This window comes from Peromyscus eremicus, chromosome 15 (assembly GCF_949786415.1).
Source record: "Peromyscus eremicus chromosome 15, PerEre_H2_v1, whole genome shotgun sequence".
In the NCBI taxonomy this organism is placed as follows: domain Eukaryota; kingdom Metazoa; phylum Chordata; class Mammalia; order Rodentia; family Cricetidae; genus Peromyscus; species Peromyscus eremicus.
Genome location: NC_081431.1, coordinates 68,473,530 through 68,489,167, shown reverse-complemented (window position 1 = coordinate 68,489,167; position 15,638 = coordinate 68,473,530). Strand labels below are relative to the sequence as shown.

The window sequence follows — 15,638 nt, the reverse complement described above, 5'->3', positions numbered from 1 at the left end:
CCCCACAATTTCTATATTACAGTAGGTAATATATTCTCTCTCCAATAAAAGAAAAAGCAAAACAAAACAAAACAAAAAAAAACTGTGGAATTGGCCTTGAATCTCCTATTTTCCTATCACAGTATTTCCAATCTATCATGGAATCTTGTCAACTCTACCTTCAATGATTTAGACTGATGGCCTGTCTTTACCCTGGTATCATGAACTTCATCAAGTCAATCTGTCAGACTTTCAAGGCCAACACCACATGTGGTAGAGAGTGAAAGATCAATGTATCTAGTGAGCCAAAGAAATTATATGGAGCCAAACTAAAGTAGTGGGATAACCATAGTGGTGGCTTTACTCTACATCTATAAAATACTGATGATTTATGTAAAAATTAACAGAGAAATTAAGCACCTAGGAGAAGTGAGACAAAAAGACCCAGAGATAGTATGTAGTTGAAGAAGCCAAGAGTAAGGTTTGTGCTTTAACCAGACTAGCCTAGAGCTTCTCAAGAGAAAAAAAAGTTCCTACCAATTTTTCGTGCACCTGCTTTAACTAAAATTAGTCATGGGTGCTTCCACGTCACTAGACCAGTTGCTCTAATTCTTACTAAGGAAGCTACTAACTCAAACTGAGTTGCTTTCTACTTAAAGAAGCATTACATTTGCATGAGCCAATAAGCAGTGTCCTGGACAGTTTGTTTGCTTGTTTTTTATTTATTTCTTTAGATCAACTTAACACAGCTGGAGTTATCTGTGAAAAGAACCTCAATTGAGAAAATGACTCCATTAGATTTCCAGTAGGTAGAAAAGTGTGGAGGGCATTTTCTTGATTTAATTGCTATGGGAAGAACCAGCCCACTGTGTGTGATGCCACCCTTGGGCAGGTGGTCCTGGTTTGCATAAGAAAGCAGGCTGAGTAAGCCAGGGAGAGCAAGCCAGTGAGCCATACTTCTCCTTTGCCTCTGTGTGAGCTCCTGCCTTGGCTTCCCTTCATAAAAGACAGTAAGATTTAAGATAAAATAAATCATTTCCTCCCCAAGTTTCTTCCGGTCATGTTTTAATCAAAGCAATAGAAGGCAAACACAATCAGAATGGAGAGCTGCTCCAATTAACCCTCCTCTGAAATCCCAAAGCACACTCTTTGCTACTTGAGAGTGAAGGCAAGAAGACAGGACTGAATCAATCTTGAAACTACCTGATTACTTATACCCGTAACTAGGCTAAGGAAATTATTTACTTGCCTATGAGACTGTTTCTTGGCAATAAATTCTGTAACGAAGTCCAGTAGCGAACAGAAATATATATATATTGGCAATTTTGGAAGGCTATCCTAGAAATTAATTAGGTAGACATTTTCAGAATATAAATACCGATGATTTAGCCTATAAATCTAATCAAAACTACCAGTTTAGTTGCAGGTTTCTGTATATTTTTTGAAACATTCAAAGATAATGTGAAATTCTAGAGTTATAATCATAAATAAATATTGATGTACAAATACATGGTATAAAGGTAAATATTATAACTTAAACTTAAAGTTCATTGTAAAATATTTCCATTAATAAACAAATTTATTGTAATGGAATAGTCTTTTTGTACACTGTGAAGATGTGTTGCTCTCATTGGTTTAATAAAGAGCTAACGGTCAATAGCTAGGCAGGAAGCCATTAGGTGAAACGTGCAGACAGAGAAAAAGAGAATGTGAGAATGAAGAAGGGTGGAGTCTTGAGGAGACTCAGATAGAAGCAAGATAAACATGCCATATGGACAAAAGGTACTGCCAAGTGTTAGAGCATAGATAAAAAATATGAGTTAATTTAAGACGTAAGAGCTAGGGAGTAGCAAGTGTAATCTACCAGCTGAGCATTTACAATTAATAATACATCTCTGTGTGGTTATTTGGGAGCCTGGGGTCCTGACAAACAAAAACTATCTACAATTTATATTATATATGTATATGTATATATATATATATACACATATATATTACAATTATCAAATAATTGGACAACTGAAATAGAATAAAATGACAATGTGCATATTTATGTAAGATCCATTAAACAGAAGGGTTTATTCATACCATGATTTATTTTCCATTGACATCAGGGCCAGATCCCTACTTTCATACACACACATTTATAAACTCCACTTAGGTTGGGCCTGCATATATTTTAGGGCAATGACAAAACAAAGACAAGCAAGACCCTGATTTTACACATTAGCAGAAAATTAAGGGAAGGCCATGTACTTGAACACTGCAGTCCATAGAATTTGTGATAAAGAAAGGTGCCATTAAGTTTCTGGACCTGTGCACTTGGCAAGCTGTCATCTGTTCAGCTTCTGGCATTCGGCCCTTAATGGACCTTTTAATTAATGCAGACCTTGATGCTTTCCATTTCCCTTTACCCATGATCATATACTCAAGGACAAACTAGAGATGAGCCCTATGAAAATGGCTGGTAAGAGAGAAAGGATTGATGCACATTGGTACTAATGCCAAGACAGAGACTGAAGCAACTGTTAGTGTAAATCTCTGCTCTGAAATGAGGCCAGCAAACACCCTGGCAGCGTTAAGACTTGAATAGATCATATAGGTAGTAATGCAAATCAAGTAGTAATAACAATTAAATTGACCAAGGCACAGCCAGATGAGCAGAGCTAAATGTAAGAGAGAAGGGGAAAGGAGTAAGAAAAAAAGAAGAGGAATAGAAAAGAGAGGAGGAGGGCAGCATCTGGAGAAAGACAAAAAAACGGGATGACAGGGAGGAGGAAAAGAATGAAGATGAGGAAGAGGAGGACCATGAGGAAGAAGGAAAGAGGAAGAGGAGAAGAAAGAAGAACAGATGGGGGAAGCATGCATCAGGCCAGTCAGGAAGGTAAGATCAGAACAATAACCCCCTCTCACTTGGGAATCCAGTGAATAAAGGTGAACAATGACAAGTCCCCAGCAAGGGATGAAGACCAGGAAGAACATCATAATATTAAGGTCTATCCCATGGTGACAATGTGGCTTCTCATTAGAGATCAAGACAATCTGAGCTCTTTGTTTCAAAGCCTCCTCTACAAGCAGAGTTACACTCTGAGATCTGGCTTGGGATATTTCTGTACAGTATGATGATCTTTGATATATTCTTTGCCCAAAGTGAAGATTTCTTGCTCACTTTTAAAATTACTCTGTCTTTTGTTTGGACTCTGTGGGAGGTATTAACTATTTAAGCAAAGCTAACTTAGATTTTCTTTACACAGAGTTCTAGGGACAAACTCAAATATATTAATGACTACCTATTGACATGAAATGCATCTGAGCATCAAAAACTGCCATTAAACTGTACGTTGTGGAAATAACAGCTCATCCAAAGTAATTTTTTTTTTTGTCATTTAGGGTACGAAATCTATTCAGTACCCATTTAAGTGACATTAACTGGCCCCCTGCTATATGCTGGGAAATACATAAGTGCTAAGATAAAGATGAATATAAAGTACCTCTCCTAGAAGTCAGCAGAGCTAGACTCTGATAGGGAAGGTAGAAGTCTATGGTATGCCTTGCTGTTTTTGCTATACTTGGGCAAGGTGTTTCCCTTGTCTTAGAATGTGTTCACTCATTCGTCAGTGATAGGGTCATTTTACAAAGCCAGTCTGTTCAAGTTGAAATGGGATCCTGAAATCTCATCCTACATAAGTATAATCTGATGAATGAAAACCATACAGTTTATTAACATAATTCCTAACAGCTCCTCCTAAACCCACCACATCTGGTTTGTAAAATGGAAGGGAATGGTCAATGCTCTTCCTCACAACAGCTTGTGTGTTTGTAACACCTTAGACCCCTGAAAAAAGCATATAATTCATATGTATAGATATGTATGTGTAAATGTATTTATGTCTCTATGCATGTGTAAATGAATAAGCATATATGTATACATGTGTGTACATGTATATTTACATAAATTATGTTTGTAAATCAATGCATGTAAATGTGGTATATATGTATGTATATACACACACACAAATGTGTATGCAAGCATGTGTACATAAATGTATGTGCATCTGAGAGATCTACAGCTAGGCACTGGGATGAGCTCTTAAGGGTCAAGTCAAAGAGAAGGAGAAGGAGTTGTACACCTGTTGTGGGAGAGGTCAAGATCATGGTGGAGAAACCCACAGAGGCAGGTGACCCAAGCTATTAGGAGCTCATGGACTCTGCACTGACTGCTGGGTAACCTTCATGAGACTGAACTAGGCCTTCTGAATATGGGTGACAGTTGTGTGGCTTGGGCAGTTTGTGGGGCCCCTGACAGTGAGATCAGGATCTATCCCTGGTGCATGAACTAGCTTTTTGGAGCCCATTCCCTATGGTACAATACATTGCTCAGCCTTGATACAGCAGGGAGGGGCTTGGGCCTGCCTCAACTTGATGTGCCAGGCTTTGTTAACTTCCCATGAGAAGCCTTACCCTCTGTGAGGAGTGGATAGGGGTAAGGAGTGGGGAGGTGGAGGGGTTGAGAGAAGAGGAGGAAGGGAGCACTGTGGTTGGTACATAAAATGAAGAAAGGAAGAAAGAAAGGAAGAAAGAAAGAAAGAAAGAAGGAAAGGAAGGAAGGAAGAAAAGAAAAAGCTAAAAAATGTATGTGCATCTGCCTGTATGTGTGTGTGTAAATTCATATATATATATATATATATATATACATATATGTATATATATATATATGTATTTGTGTAAATGTAGGAATACATGAATGTAAATATATACATAAAACAGTATATAAATGTATGCATACATGTGCATATATATGTATATCTGTATGTTTGTGTATATAAAAATTCTTCAGCTGTAGACTGAGTTCCAGAGGCATTAATTATGAAGGGGAGGATTAGAGGTGAGTCCTTCTTTTAGATGTAGCCAAATGAACTTTAGGTCCTGGAAATTGAAATTGATGACCAACCTGCACATGCTGTTATCATCCCACACTGCCTCCTGCCTGCCGTACTGAAACAGTACAGAAGCCCACACCTGGATTTCAGTCAGAAACTAAGCTGTCCTGGAGTTGCCTACACGCAGTGAATCTGGGAAGTGCATTCGCGATGTCCAATCAGCATTTCATTCATCCTGCAACAGATGCAGCTGCATTTGCAGAGTCATGATGTGAACATTTAACATTTAGTTTAATGAAGATAGGATTTTTCTAATTCAGATATATTTGTGTTATTTGAATATATTGTTCTGATCACAAAAGTAATACTAAGTTATTGTAGATGGCTTTCAAAAATAGAGAGAATTTAAAGAAGAAATCTAATTTATGCATAAATTAGTTACTTTTCTACTGCTGTGAAGATACACCACAACCATGGCAATTTATTAAAAAAAAATGCATTTAATTTGGAGGCTTGCTTACAACTTCAGAGGTTGAGCCCATGATTATCATGGTGAGGAACACAGTGGCAGGCCCACAGGCATGGTAGCTGAGGACTTACATATTATCCATAAGCAGGAGGTAGAGAGAGAGATTGGGTCTGGCATGGGTTTTGGAAATCTCGAAGCCCACCATAGTGACACATTTCCTCCATCACAACTCCAAATCCTTCACAAAAAGAGTTCCACCAACTGTAAACCAAGTATTCAAATATATGAATCTATGGGGGCTATTCCCACTCAAACCCATACAATATAAACCTTGGTAGACATAGTTAACTTACTCTAGGGTCTGAGTACCATGGAGACCACAGCATTCGCTGCTCTGACATTCACATCCTTCAAGTTCATCGAGTTGTTCTGACTTAGAGCCCCTGTTTTCTGTTCGCTTGTTTCTTGTGTGTCCATTTGTGTCTTTTCTCTACATTACAAGAATAGTTGAATGGATGACCAGTCACTGCCCTGCAGAGGGAGCTTTGGAGACAGAGACTTGGAGTCAGTTTACTTGATTTACTGACCATGCTATAGAAACCCATTTCTTCCTTAGGTGACCTCCTCTTATGAATGAGCCACTGTTAGGGAACTAAGACTTCACACCACAGTGACGGTGACCACAAACTGGAATGTGGACACTGCATGCTTAGGAATACAACTCGGGAAAGGAAGACTGCAGTTCCTGGAATCCGTGATGTCCTTCATATTTTAAGGCAAATCACAACATTCCAAATAACATTTTTATTTTTTTTTTACCTTTCCCCACAACCGTGTGTGTGTGTGTGTGTGTGTGTGTGTGTGTGTGTGTGTATGTGTGTGTGTGTGTGCTTGTGTGTGCTCACACCATGGAACATATTCAGAGGTCAGAGGACAACTTATAGGATCCAGTATTCTTCTTCTACCATGGGAACTCTGGAGATTGAAGCCAGGTCATCAGGCTAGATGGCAAGGCTTTTTACCTACTGAGCCACCTCACTTGCCCAAATTACAGTTTTAACATAGAGAAAACTATTAACAATCACAAATATTTCATTGCTCTTGGTATAAGAGGGACTGTCCACTGAATTCCCAGCAAAGCAGTGGAAGCAACCACCAACTACTTCAACATTGAGTGAGTAGCCACATTGTAGGAGTAAAAATGTCCATTCCCTATCCCAGTAACATTTTAATGTCTTGATTCTCTGAAATAACAAAAGCAAAGATTGAGGAAAATAAAAATCCTCTCAACATATTAAATACGTAAGGATGAACAACACAGAGATTTTCACTGTACTGAATATACTTTAAAAATGCCTTAGTCTCTTGTACCAAGTAAATCTCCTAATCCAGTTGCTCCAGTATCATAGGGGAAACAAAGGATCCACAACTTGACTACCATGGAGGGGTTCAGATGATGTCACTCAAAACACATTGTTCAGGATTTCTTCCAAGAACGGACAAATCACACTGCAAGAATTCAGATAAGATATATTTCAAAACTCATTGTGAACAATTCTGACCATTTTAAATTCCATCAAAGACACAGGTACAGATACCTGGTTTTAGAGTGATTTATTTGAATTCTAAGATCTGTCTTTTTAGCCATATTGCTTAAACAGGATCTATTTTTCATGAATATAAAAATCCATAGTTTAATTACCAAGCTATTAAAATCCACATAAATAATACATTATGGCTCAATTTAATTTCTTCCTGTGTTATAATAAAGCTCTGTATTGGTAAACATTTCATCAATGCTGGTAGTAGCTATCTGCAAGTAGTCAATTTCATGTGACTAGTCCTTGGGAGACTATCTCTGTCCTCCCAAATCATCACTAATCACCATTAGCTTCCTTTAGCTGGAAATCCGAGTCTTTAATAATTGGACTTGGAATTTGGAGTGAGCATTTACCTGGGGGAAGACATAATTTGTTTTTGTGTGTCACTATTTTTATTCATTTAACAATCATCTATGAAGCTTTTTTTCCCTATAGACCAGTAACTGTGTGGAGTATAGAAGTCATAGCATTTCAGAAAGCACAAAGAAACCCCTGTCTACATGGACACCCTCAGAGCACTTCTCAGTTTAAGGACAACCTGTGGTGGACTGGAGCTGCCTCAATTTACTTCACAGAAACAAATCTTGATGTTTTTAAGAACTTTGCAATCCAGTCATTGAATATAGTCTTACTTCTAATTAGCCATCATGAGAACGCCCACAGCACTGGACAATAGTATTTGGACTCCATCCCAGTAGCTAAAAGTTATCAGTTAAAACTTTATCATAGCATTACCAAAGAGCCAAAAATACAATGTACACACATACATGCATTTTTATGAGATATATATATATATATGTGTGTGTGTGTGTGTGTGTGTGTGTGTGTATCCATACACAATTATATATGCATTTGTTAAAGACAAAATGAAGGCAGTGATATGGATAAAGAAGGATAAAAATCACACTTAGGATGGAGCTTTGGATAGTGATAGGCGCTTCCTATGTAGCCCCTGCTTGCCTGGAATCCTCTGTGTAGAACAAATAAGCCTCAATCTCACAGAATTTTCGTGTCTCTGCCTCTTAAGTGCTGGAATTAAACACATATGCCAGCATGCCTGATATTTCTTTTCTTTTCTTTTTTCTTTTCCTCTCTCCCTCTCCTTCTCCTACCCATGCTTTCTCTCCTCTCCATATTTCTTTCTTTTGATACAAGGTCTCATACTATATCCCAGACTGTACTAGAGCTTAAGGTTCTTCTGTCTCAGCCTCGATAGTACTACTATTACCAGTTTGAGTCACCAGGCTGGGCAGTTATTTTTCTTTTTAAAACAAAGCACTATTCTCACAGGAAGGTCAAAGCATGTGCCCAGGTAATTATGCTTTGACATTCAATAAAAGTCTTAAAAAAATAATGTGTTGTCTATTGCTAACTAAAACACTAGTGAAATGATAAAGATAACAAAAATAAACATACATATGTGAGAAAGGAAAGTCAGAGTTGAAAGTGAGAACCCAGACCCTCCACCTAAGACATAATGACTGTAAAACATATGCTTCAAATTTAATCCATGTACAGTGTAAAGAATAATGTCCATATTCCCAGGGTTTGCCTTCAGCAAGCAGGCATCCCTCTTCTAGAAAGTTTGCCCATGTAGATAGAAATCTGAAACTTCGTTCCAGGAATTTCCTAAAAATCTTTTTGAGGATGAGCATTCAGCTCTTCAGTGGGCAACATGAGGGGAAAGCTCAGTGGAAGAACGCTTGCCTATAAAGCACTAGGAACCCCCACTCTCCAAAGAAAGGAAACAATGATAAGTATAAAATGATAACTTAGTCCTTGAAATCTTTACAAGTCTCCAAAAAATACTCATCTTGTTGAGTCAACCCAATAGAAGGCATTAGCATACAAAGGTGTTTGGTCAGAGCTGGGAAAGGAGCTCCCCTGATAGAACAGGTCTCTAACACACAGGAAACCTAGAGTCTGTTCCCCAGCACTGAGTAAACCTGGTAAAATGGTGCAAGCATGCAACCCAAGCATGAAGGAGGTAGACTCCAGAGAATCTACCTCATCCTCAGTCATCCAAGGTCATCCTCAGACAGCCAGGATTACATGTGATCCTGCCTCAGAGCAACAGAATCTTTGACCGTCCCTATCCAAGCTCTCTGAAGTCACCTATTTTAAACTATATTCCAGAATCTTGTAGACAAACAAATTTTATATTCCTTCCTTCAAGACACTACTAAAACTCTATGACATTCATGTGCTTTGCCTATGGTAAGAATATACATTTTCCCCTTAATTACCAAGTTATTTGAATTTGAGCAGCTGTTATTCACAATAGAATTTTCCATGTATATTTTCATTTCTATGAATATTTTGAGATTTGCACCATGTAAAAGTCTTATAATTTACATATAATTAAATCAAAATGAAGCAGAGAAAAATCACAAAGTGGAAGCCAAACAAATTAATCTAATTTTCTATCAGAATATTAATTCAATGGTGAATATGAAAATTGTGATATTTAATTTATTTTAACAAATGAGGTATTTAAGAAAACTATTGTCTAAATTCCTTCAGAGGACTTCTGAATTTTAATGTTTGTATTATAATTTTGAAGCAAGTATGAATATTATAGGATTATAGAAATGAGTAATATGTAAATATTTAGGGATATAAGCATTTCTATGCAAGATAAGAGATAGAAATTGGAAGCAAACTCATTAGAAAAAAACTCAAATTTTATCTTGAATGTTAACACTAACTTGCTACTTTTAATTATATAGAGAGCTAGGGAAATAGCTCAGGGGGTGGGAGGCCCTGTTGCAGGAGCATGAGGACTTGAGTTTCAGTCCCCAGCACCCACATGTAAGGCAGCGCATGGCTGTGTATGCATATAACTCGAGGGAAGTGAGAGGGAGAAATAGAAGGATGGCTGTGGCTTGTTGTCTGACAGATTCCCTCCGGATACAGTGAAGGACTATCTCAATGGAACAAGGTAGAGAATGAATGAACAAGACACCTGATGTCCTCCTCTGGTGTTCATTCATGCACTTGGATGCATGCACCTACCCACATACACATGCACATATATCACACATACATATACACACATATAAATGATTTTCAAGTGTGTGTGTGTGTGTGTGTGTGTGTGTGTGTGTGTGTGTGTCCCTAAATCCAATAGACATGATTCTTTTATATCCTTCTGAAAGGAATCAAGATGTTTTTGGAATGGGCTAACTCCCTTTTAGCTTGGAACTGTGACTGATAGTAAAATATTGTTTACAGGGGCTGGTAAGATGGCACAGAATGTAAAGGTGCTTTTTGCCAAACTTGACAGCCTGGGTTTGGTTTCCAGAACCCACATGGGAGAGTGACTGATTCCTATAAGTTGTCCTGTGATGTGCACTCTAGCACTCATGTGTAACACACACACACACACACACACACACACACACACACACAATTAGTAAACACATAAAGAAAGCATTAAATTTTCAGAGCAGAAGGAAAAGATGAAAGATAAAGACACTAGGAAAGACCAAGCCAGAGAAAAAAATAGAGACAGATATTAATATACACACTTAACAAAATGACAGAGAAAATGTATTGGCTTGACCTTTTAAAGGGGAAATGTTTTTACTGCTTTCTAATAAAAGAAGACATTTTAACATGTTTAGAAATTAACGTGTAAAATATACAAGTGATCTTTCAATTGAATGTTGGAACATTGTGTAACATAATGTTGAGGAAATACATAAACTTTATATTAGCATTATTAACATGATTTTTGATTGTTTTGTTGTTGATTTTTGTTTCGTTTTCTGGTTTGTGTGGGGGTGAGTGGGTGAGTGTGTGTGTGACAGAGTTTTGCTATGTAGTCCAGCCTGCCCTGGAATTCAAATAATCAGTCCTCCTGCCTCAGCCTCCCAAGTTCTGAAAACATAATTGTGTACTACCATGTCTTGCTGTAATTATTGTTTTCTACACTTACCATATCTTGAAATAAATCTGTTAGCTATTTGGAAAATCAGCCAACATTTCTAATAATGTTCCATGAAAAAAAAATGACACCCAACTGAAAAATGTTGAAAAACTATTTTTTAAATTTACCTGTTTACAGATAAATGATTATGACATTATTTTTTTTTGCTTCCTAAGTCATTACTTTTTATTTTGAAAAATCTGTCAAGCTCTTCATGTCACTGTGAGAGCTTGCATGATTAATGAGAAGCAGCTTTATCATGAAATGCTTGGAAGTGAACAAGTTCTCAGCCTGTGAGATCTCATCATTCCCTTGACTGTGAAGTTTCTCTTGATGAGTAGATTAAAAAGGACTGAGGGACCTGATACCTGATCTGTTTGGGAGGCATCCAGGCAGTGGCACCGGGTCCTGTGCTCATTGCATGAGTCGGCTGTTTGAAACCTGGGGCCTATGCAGGGTCCCTTGGCTCGGCCTGGGAGGAGGGGACTGGACCTACCTGGACTGAGTCCACCAGGTTGATCTCAGTCTGTGGGGAAGGCTTTGCCCTGGAGGAGATTGGAATGGGGGACGGGCTAGGGGGAAGGTGAGGGGGGCGGGAGGGGGGAGAACAAGGGAATCTGTGGCTGATATGTAGAACTTAATTGTATTGCAAAATAAAAATTAAAAAAAAAAAAAAAGGACTGAGGGATCTGGATGCAGAGATCCACGGCTAGGCCCTGGGTATTGCTCCTGGAGTCCAATTGACGAGAAAGAGGAGGGTTTATATGAGCGAGAATTGTTGAGACCAAGGTTGGATAAAGCACAGGGACAAATAGCCAAACGAATGGAAACACATGAACTATGAACCAATGGCTGAGGGGCCCCCAACTGGATCAGGCCCTCTGGAAAAGTGAGACAGTTGATTAGCTTGATCTGTTTGGGAGGCATCCAGGCAGTGGGACCGGGTCCTGTGCTCATTGCATGAGTCGGCTGTTTGAAACCTGGGGCTTATGCAGGGTCACTTGGCTCGGCCTGGGAGGAAGGGACTGGACCTGCCTGGACTGAGTCTACCAGGTTGATCTCAGTCTGTGGGGGAGGCTTTGCCCTGGAGGAGGTGGGAATTGGGGGTGTGCTGGGGGAAAGAGGAGGGAGGCGGGAGGGGGAGAACAAGGGAATCCGTCGCTGATATGTAGAACTAAATTGTATTGCAAAATGAAATAAAATAAAAAAGGGGTGGAGGGACAGGCATGCTAGAAACTGTGACAGTCACTTAAATGTCCAAAATAAAACTAATACACCACTTTCATTTTCTCTACAACTTGCTTTGTCTTTCTCTTGAGTCTCACTTTCCTTAAACAGCTTCCCTGTGCCTGAAGCCCCCAAGAACAGACCTAAAATCCCACCAGCAGTTGAATAGGAGAATCCCATTGGATGTTTTGGTCCACCCACAGTCCCGTGGCTTGCCAAAATTTGAACCAAGAGTGAGACATGGAAAGAATCTGCCTGAAGAGTGAAGGAGATAACAAGTCTGGGCTGCTGGGAGTATGCACACGTCCCTAACAGCTGTGAAATGTCTCAGCTCTTGACCTAGGCTAGCAAGATGTGCTTTCTAGCTGCTGACTGGTCAGTCCTCCAGTCTCTCAGAGAGTCCTTGCCCAAATGTTATATCTATGTCTATAACTTCCCTTTGCCTAATTCTAAATCATCAAGAGAAGACCCCAGGTCGCCCATAGCCCGAAATTAAATAAACATATCTTCTGACTGGGTATGTATTAGAGTCGAGAGGTAAAGAAAAGATAAAAGCCTTACCTTGTGTAAGGCAACCTGCACAACTCCATTTCCAACACAGTCAGTGAGACACTGAGTGGTACAGGAGACAAGAGGGGGCTGTGAATGGGCCACAGCCTCAGAGTGGACTTAAATAGAAAAATGCCTTGATTTGGGTTGTATATCTCACCCCTCGTTTAAAGTACTGTTCATTTGTTAATCTATGTTAGCACCTTATCCCCAGGCAGAACAATCAACCATCTAAACATTTTAAACAAGGAGGAGGAGATGGAAGGAGGAACATCAGAGGGAGAAAATTCCGGACGGCAGAAAGAGTGAACTTAGATGATCAGATCTTTGTCGATGTCCAGCTCCTTGAGACCATCTAGCTGGTCTACTCGGCCAGGGCAATGTACTTGTTGTTGTTGAGGTCATAGGTCTTGAAGACACGTGTGGTGCAGTGTTCCATGGGGATGAGGGGAGTGTGCAGTGGGGTCAGCTCAATATGGGACAGGTCCTTATTAATGGGGTGCTAGTCCAGCTGGCAAAAGTGCAAGTGGACAGGGAACATATATGTGTTGTAATTCTCAAAATCTTGGGCCAGCAGCTCCATAAGTTAGACATCTCTGGACTCCAGACACTTCTCATTTTCATAGATCTTCTTCACATGTAGCTTCTGCTACTTCTTCTCACTGAGGAGGATGCTGCCCTTGTCTTTCTCATACAAGGTGACTAGAATGTTCTTTTTTATTATTATTAAGATATTGTCTATTAATTATACATGCCAATCACAGATTCCCCCTCTCCTCCCTCTTTTCACCCCCCAGCCTTCTCCCCAATCTACCCCCCATTCCCCCAACCTACCCCCATCCCACCTCCTCCAAGGCAAGGCCTCCCATGGGGGAGTCAGCAGACCCTGGTACCTTCAGTTGAGGCAAGTCCAAGCCTCTCCTCCTGCACCAAGGCTGTGTAAGGTATCCCACCATAAGCACTGGACTTCAGAAGGCCACAGGGAGGGATCCTGATCCCACTGCCAGGAGGCCCCTTAAGCAGGTCAAGCTACACAACTGTCTTGCCTATGCAGAGGACCTAGTGCAGTTCTATGGAGGTTCCACAGCTATTGGTCCATAGTTCATGAGTTCCCACTAGTTTGGTTTGGTTGTCTCTGTGCATTTCCTCATCATGATCATAACCCCTCCACACACACCTTGCTCATAGAATCCTTTTTCTCTCTCTTCAACTGGACTCCTGGAGCTCAGCCTGGTGCTTGACTTTGGATCTCTGCATCTGCTTCCACCAATTACTGGATGAAGTCTCTATGATGACAGTTAGGGTACCAGGACGTTCTTGAGCCAGTCATGAATGCTCAAGGGGAACTCTGTCAGCTCAGAATCCAAGCAGTGGGTGATGTATTTTCATGGCCTAATGTAGTCCACATGGAGCCTGGCTCTTCTTGGTGCCCTCCAGAGTGTACTTGGAAGGAAAGAAGTGGCAGGACGAGTCGAAAGGCTTGTCATTGCTACACACCTTCTCAAACTCACCATTGAGAACAGTGCAACTGGCAGGGTCCTGGCACATGCGCGTGCACACACACACACACACACACACACACACACACACACACACACACACCAGGTGTCTTGTCCTCATCCAGCTCACACACCTTGCTGTGTTTCCAGTGGTGGGTCTGTCAGGGGGGGTCAGCCATCACCTCCTCAACAGCTTCCTTGGCACTGTTTTCAAACTCTTCCATTTGCACCTGGATGGGGTTGGCACCCATGGGTACCCCAGCCTCCTCAGCCACCATTTCCTCTGCCACTACCTCCTCAGTGGCTTCAGTTGGCTGAAGGGTTTCCAAGACTCTCCAGGCCAGTCAGAGAAGAAAAATGATCCAGGCTCTGGCGGTGGTGGGAACCCTGGGCATAGGCATGCAGTTTAGCAGCAGGCAGAAGAATTCTCGCTATAGTAGTACTTTCTTAAAATAAAAATATCTTTTTTTCACAAACCCCAAAAGAATCCTTTTGCTATTTTGACAGCTTCTTTAGAGTAATAATTTGTGTACCATAAAGTGGGAGCTATTAATCGTAAACTTTGAGAAACTTGAGTGAATACATTGCTGGCCAAGAAACCTCATAATCTACTACTATCTGTCTGTCTATCTATCTATCTATCTATCTATCTATCTATCTATCTATCTATCTATCTATCTATCCACCTCTCTTATTTATTAATCTTTAGACAAGATTTCAAGTATCTCAGGTTGGCCTCAAACTACCTAAGTCAAAGAGGATGACCTTGAACTTCTGATCCTCCTGCCTCTAGACCCCAAGTCCTGAAATTATAGTTGTGTACCACCACTCCTGGTTTATGCTGTGTTCATGACAGAAGCCAGCCTTCCTGCATGTCAGGCAGGCACTCTAACACTTAAGCTAAATTCCTAACATCACAACCAACTTATAAACCTTCAATCACTGCAAATAATTTCTGACATTAATTTGCAATCACTCTTACATATAGCCTCAAGCAAACACTGGTCTTTCTCGGATGGTCTCTATACCTTTCCATTAAAAAAAGACATTCAGCATAGATTAACTCATTAAGCAAGGGCACCTACTGAGTGTGGCTTCTTACACTCTGCATCATGCTTGAGTCCATCCACATCACTCCATTAAAGATTTGCTTTATTTTAAATCACATATGTGTGTGTGTGTGTGTGTGTGTGTGTGTGTGTGTGTGTGTGCATATGTGCATATGAGTACAGTGTCCTCAGAAGCAAGACTATCTCTCCCAGGACTCCCTTACCCTGAATTTCTAATACTAGCAAGCATTCCACCATGAACACACCAGCTGAGCAGACCAGAAAAACAGGCAACACCTCTCTGAAAATCCAGAGAGGACACAGAAGCCAAGGAACAAAACTCACACTCAACCAAGACAAACCAAAATATCAGCACATAGACCTATAATCACCCCCAAACCCAGATGCCTAGATGCTAGCACAAGAACACAATCAATAATAGCCAGTGCAATAT

General features: G+C 40.2%; 1 pseudogene; it reads right to left on the bottom strand.

Annotated features, from left to right (window-relative positions):
- Window positions 1-12,947: 12,947 nt before the first annotated feature.
- On the bottom strand, window positions 12,948-14,536 carry LOC131924960 (SPARC-like; annotated as a pseudogene).
- Between the last annotated feature and the right edge of the window lie 1,102 nt (window positions 14,537-15,638).